General features: G+C 45.5%; 1 long non-coding RNA gene across 1 annotated transcript; it reads left to right on the top strand.

The window, feature by feature from the left end:
• Positions 1-3531: 3531 nt before the first annotated feature.
• On the top strand, positions 3532-5685 carry LOC117679428 (uncharacterized). Its single transcript, XR_004595393.3, has 2 exons — positions 3532-3938; positions 5140-5685. It is a non-coding gene; the product is annotated as an uncharacterized LOC117679428 (long non-coding RNA).
• Positions 5686-6352: the final 667 nt, after the last annotated feature.

Raw genomic sequence — 6352 nt, forward strand, 5'->3', positions numbered from 1 at the left:
AGGGAGCAGAACTCCCGCCAGGGAGGAAGGAGGTGTCTGCGGGGTGCCCGGTGGCCATAATTCAGGAACACCTAGGTTTTTTCCTCCTCGGTGAAGGTGGAAAGCAATAGGAAAGCAATAGTAAGATTTGAGATGATGCGTGGCAGAACAAGCCTACCTACCTACCACCACATTTACAGTTCCTTGGATTTCCCAGTTCGGTGGCCATCATAGAAGGACCATGTGGAAGCAACTGTACTGATAGAAGAGAACAGTTGTTGCTCAGGATTGAACCATGGTGCTCTCTGAGCTTGGTTGTTTTCTTGCAGACGTTTCATGACCCAGATAGGTAACATCATCAGTGCTGAAAGGGAGTGGGAGTTTGCAGAAAGGGAGAGGAGGAGGAGGAGGAGGAGGAGGAGGAGGAGGAGGAGGAGGAGGAGGAGGAGGAGGAGGAGGAGGAGGAGGAGGGAGGGGACGACTGTGGGGTCCTTGCTGCTCTCTGAGCTTGGTTGTTTTCTTGCAGATGTTTCATGACCCAACTTGGTAACACCATCAGTGCTAGAAGGAGTGGGGGTTTGCCTTCTGTTTATTTACCATGACTTTCCCTGTCAGTGTTGGTGGAAGCATCCTTGTTGTGGTTCTTTGGTGGTTCCAGTAAACAGAAGACAAATCTAGGAACCATGAAGAATATTCCCACCAACAATGGCAATGCAAACTACTTGTATATAAACAGAGAACAAGCCCCTCTCCCTTCTAGCACTGATGATGTCACTTAGTTGGGTCATGAAACATCTGCAAAAAAACAACCAAGCTCAGAGAGCACCAAGGACCCCACAGTTCAATCCTGAGCAACAAATATTCTTTTCCTGAGAGCAAAATGGACATCACAAATGGATTCATAGCACGTCAGTATGCTCAGGAGGGCTCTTACTTTTCGAACTCACCTTATCTAGGTTTCGTGGTAAAATACATGGGAAAATCCCATTGGGGGGCAAACCTACTTAGGGTTAGATCTCCATGAATCTGGAGAGCAAAATGGACATTCTTCAAGGTTGACTCAGCCTTCCATCCTTCCGAGGTGGGTAAAATGAGGACCCAGATTGTTGGGGGCAAGAGGCTGACTCTGTAAACCACTTAGAGAAGGCTGCGAAGAACTGTGAAGCAGTATATAAGTCTAAGTGCTATTGCTATTGCCCTTCCTTCCTTCCTTCCTTCCTTCCTTCCTTCCTTCCTTCCTTCCTTCCTTCCTTCCTTCCTTCCTTCCTTCCTTCCTTCCTTCCACAAAGGTTAGAATGCAGTATTGCAGCCTGATTCTGCCCACTGCCAGGAGTTTGATCCCAACCGATTCAAACTTGACTCAGCCTTCTATCCTTCCAACATCTGTAAAATGAGGACCCGGATTGTTGGGGGCAAGAGGCTGACTCTGTAAACCGCTTAGAGAGGGATATGAAGCACTGTTAAGTAATGTATAAGTCTAAGTGCTATTGCTATTCCTTCCTTCCTTCCTTCCTTCCTTCCACAGTGGTTAGAATGAAGTATTGCAGCCTGATTCTGCCCACTGCCAGGAGTTCGATCCCGACTGACTCAAACTTGACTCAGCCTTCCATCCTTCCAACATCTGTAAAATGAGGACCCGGATTGTTGGGGGCAAGAGGCTGACTCTGTAAACCGCTTAGAGAGAGCTGTGAAGCACTGGGAAGCTGTATATAAGTCTAAGTGCTATTGCTATTCTTCCAGTTCACCTTCCCTGTCCACCTTGAGATGTTTCCAGGTGAATGACCCATCTGTGTGACACCCTCAGCCCAGGGGGAAATAATTAATATTTACTGGGGAGGCTTCCATTGCCCATTGCCAGACTCAGCAAATGCGGTTTTCCTTTGCATTTCTTGAGCCACCAAACTCCGTGTTTGTGTGGGTGTGTGCCTCCGTAATCATGCAAACCCGGCAAATCCCAGTGAATAACATTACGGACAGGGTTCTGCTTTGTTTTTATTTATTTATCTGTCAAAAAAAAAAAAAAAAAAACAACCCCACCAAACTGGGCGGGGGAGAGGCAGAAAGGGATGTCACTACAATTGTCAGCCGGAGAAGCATCGTTGTCTATCCGTGTAGCGAGTAGATGAGTGTCAACTCAAAACTATTGTCTGTCCTCTCTCGGTTGAAGTCGAGATAAGGCGAGGATAAATCTCACCAGGCCTTCTGCCCTGTGATATTATTTCATGCCACATCACCTAATAGGTGTATTTTCACACTGGTTGCCACTGCTGTGAATTTCTCCAGCTCCTTGCCGACTGACAATCTCACTATATGGAGAATGGAATAGTGACGGCTAATTGATTTTACAGCAGTACCGAAGGATAGACAATGGAAAGTACCATCAATTTAATCCACTATTTAATGGTTCCAATTTAGCCTCTGTAAATGCTCACTAAACTAATTTCTCTGGGTTCAGCAATTTGAAAAGCTATCATATCTCTAATCTCTTCCAATATATTCATCTGGAAAAGGGAATTTAGCCAATTCTGATGTGCGGAGATGATCTGTTAGCACAGTGTAAATGTTTATAACATGGCAATCGAGTTCGTTTATAAGGATATGAAAAGTTTTATTGGGGAACCCACCGGAGCGGAACCGCCGGATAATAGGCAGTTTACCCAGCAGTCTCCGGGAGCCAGAGAGTCGAGCAGGCATGCAGAAAAAGACTCGGATTTATTTTAATCCCAAATTGTAAACTCAAATTCGGCCTGGCACGTAATGCACCTGGGATTTGATAGCACAAAGGATTCTCGGCTGTGTCCCTGGAGATGGGGGCTTTCGAAACCAGACTGTGATCAAATTTGGAGGGGGGGGGCACTCCCCAAACTCTAACCCTTTTCTCCTTGCCATCAGCTGGGCGTGAATTTGGATGCAGTAGATGTTGGCTGTCTTAAATCAGGCGCTTTCTAAACATGTGGGGACTACAACACCCAGAATTCCTCCAAAGGTGTGGAAGACAGTCTGCTATTGCAAGGTCATCTCAGATGGCTTTGTGTGTTGACTAGGATGTCTTCCATCTTCTTTTTCCTAGGATTGTCAAGAATCAGCTCCGGCCTTCTCAGGAAAGAAGGGTCTATCTTGACTTGTGTTCTCGTTCAGCATTATAAGACCAACCTTTGCAACTACTGGTTGACTACACAGCGTTTCCATTATTGGTTTTCTCCAACTGTATCTCTCCACCTTAGCAACTCATACCTCTCCGTATTCTTCACCTGGACCTGCTAATAGAAGGTTTGCATTCCCTCCTTGGCCACAAAACTCAACTCTTGCACCATTCGTGGTGTCTTGCTTGGATCTGCCTCGTGAAGTTGTCAGGATGAAAAGAGGAGGAGAACTTAAGAGGGTTTTGCCTCCTCCTACCTTCTTTGGAGGAAAAACCGGATAACCGAAATAGCAAATAATACAGCAAAAGGCAATTTTATAATGAAGACGACAACAACAGCATGAGTGGGTAATTAATATGAAACGAGGTACAATAAAACCATGTCATAATTAAGCAACGGTAGAGAACAGAAGCTGCGAGGAGACTCCCAAGTCTGTTTTTCACGGTCCCCAGTGGGACTGAAGCCAATTTTAATGGCGAAGCAATAGGAAATTTGCTAGAGAAACCTATTTCTAGTTTCAGGTGTTTGCAAGGAGTCCTCCTTCGTCCTCTTCCATCTTTTTCTTCAACACCTGGTGTTGAGAGAGACACCATCTTGCTGGACATGGGCCATCAGATCAAGGTGCTTCTTCTCGCCCATCAATTCTCCCTTCTTCTACCAAGGAAAGAGGCTCCTGGAATCCTTGGTTTGGCTGCCACTTCATTCATTAGCTCTCCTTGGCGAGATACGGAGGGAATTTTATAATCTAGCGAACGAAATCCTGAAGATGTTTCAAAGGAAAAGAAAGAAGCAACATGGAAAACCAATTTGTGCAGAGTGGGTCCGGACAGCTTTCCTAATTTCTTTGTCCCAGAACTACAGGTTTACAACAGCTAGAAACTCCTTTTTTTCCCCCTCTTACCTGTTCCCTCCCACTTGTAAATTATATTTAACATTCTTTATTGCAGATTTGTATTTGGGCTGTACGGGGGGAAAAAATCTGTATTTAACTTCAAGCCCTGGTAAACATCTTTGCTTATGTTGTTATAAGATTCCTTATTTGAGTATTTCGATTTAATTTCACAGTTCATATACCTCAAAGTTTTGATTTCCCACCCTCCCTTCCTAATCATTTCAAGAGTCGTGGTGGTGGCCAGAGGCTGAACGTCTTCTCTTCTCTTTCCTGAGTTGGGTCTTCGCCCCTCTTGGCTGTTAAAAAAGAAAAAAAGGAAGGAAGGAAGGAAGAAATTATGAGCCTTCTGATGGCCTTGTGAGTGAAAGCAGGACTGGTGGTTTTGCATTTATGCTTTGCTGGAGTTAACACTGCCAGTTCTGGTCCAGAAAGTGAGGATGGGGGCTCTAAAACCATTAAAGACAGATGGAGGTTGGTTTATACCCTTGCAGGGGGTCATTTCCTTGTCTACCTTCCAGGTACTTCCCTCTTGGGAAAACAGATTAGTGATAGTGCCATGGAAAACCTTCTTTCCTTCCTTCCTCCCTCCCTCCTTCCTTGCTTCCTCTCTCTCTCCTTCCATCCCTTCATTCTTCTCCTTCCTCTCTCCTTCCTTGCTTCCTTCCTTCCTTCTCTTCTCCTTTCTTTCTTTCTTTCTTTCTTTCTTTCTTTCTTTCTTTCCTTCCTTTCTTCTCTTTCTCTTCTTTCCTTCTGTCCTTCCTTCCTGGTTTATTTTTCCTCCCTCCCTTTTCTTCTTTTCTTCCTTCCTTCTCTTTCTCTTCTTCCCTCCCTCCCTCCTTCTTTCCTTCTTTCCCTCCTTCCTTCTCTTTCTCTTCCTTCCTTCTTTCCTTCATTTCTGATTTACTTTTTTTCCTTTCCTTCCCTCTTTCTTTCTTTTTTTCCTTCCTTCCTTCTTTTCTCTTCTTTCCTTCTTTCCTCCCTCCCTCCCTCTTTCCTTCTTTCCCTCCCTCCTTCTCTTTCTCTTCCTTCCTTCCTTCCTTCTCTTTCTCTTCTTTCTTTCCTTCCTTCTTTCTTTTGGCTGAGAACATGAGGACTTCATAGAAATTCACTCCTTCTTTGAAACAGGTTTCTATAGCTGAACTTTGATGGTTTCCACAACAAGGGATCCGCAGGAGCCTGATTGCCCCCACCTCTATAAGGGATTCTGAATTCAGCTGGATCTGCCAGGATCATTTCCTTCTGGGGACTCAGTCAGAAATGTTTCTTCTCATAGCATTACACAAGAAGGGCACAACTTGAAGAACTTGACCCAACGTTCATTTTTCCTCCTCCCTCCTGTTCCCCCTTTCCTTGTAAGTTGCTTCTTTTTCCATCCCTACTTGGGGGATTTAAGCTCTTTTGTCTTTATTGATCTTAAGACATCATGCTGGGAATCGTTTTGATTGAAGAAAAGGGTCCAAGGGATTTAAATAAAGGATCGCAGTGTTTCAGGCTCTCCCTCGTCGTGCGTGTCTTCCCCGTGACTTGTCTCTGTCCTTTGTCTTCCCTTCCGAAGCTTCATCAACATTTGCAAGCAGCCCAGCGATCCAGGGGCAGAATCACAACAAAGCGGAGGCTTAGCCATGCTATTAAAAAATAAATAACCGCATATAAATAAACACAGGAACTGCTGAGTCACATTGACTTTTTCCCACGTTAGATTTGCTGCAGCTCATGGGGGTTGATTTCCTTCCCTCCTCTTCATAAAGAAAGGGGGAACATGTTAAACAAAACAATGGGGAAGGGAGGGAGGGAGGGAGGGAGGGAGGAAGGAAGGAGGGAAGGAAGGAAGGAAGGAAGGAAGGAAGGAAGGAGGGAGGGAGGGAGGGAGGGAGGGGAGGAACTGATAGAGATGAAGAAAAGAGGGAGGGAGGAAAGGAAGGAGATGGAAATAAGAGGAAGGAAGGAAGGAAGGAAGGAAGGAAAGAAAGGGGGAGGGAGGAAGGGAGGGAGGAAGGAAGGAAGGAAGGAAGGAAGGAGGGAGGGAGGGAGAGAAGGAGCTGATAGAGATGAAGAAGAGAGGGAGAGAGGGAAGGAAGGAGATGGAAAGAAGGAAGGAAGGAAGGGAGGGAGGGAGGGAGGGAGGGAGGGAGGAAAGAGGGAGGGAGGGAGGGAGGGAGCGAAGGAGAAAACAAAAAAAAAAGACAAACAGGTAGTCCTTGACTTATGACCGCAACTGAGCCCAAAATTTCTGTTGATGGTTGTTAAGAGAGTTGTGCCCCATTTAATGACTGTTCTTGCCACAGTGGTTAACTGGACCACTGCAGCTGTTAAATTAGTAACACAGCTCTGAAATGAA

This window comes from Pantherophis guttatus, chromosome 14 (assembly GCF_059756535.1).
Source record: "Pantherophis guttatus breed Tessera chromosome 14, ASM5975653v1, whole genome shotgun sequence".
Classification (NCBI taxonomy): Eukaryota; Metazoa; Chordata; class Lepidosauria; order Squamata; family Colubridae; genus Pantherophis; species Pantherophis guttatus.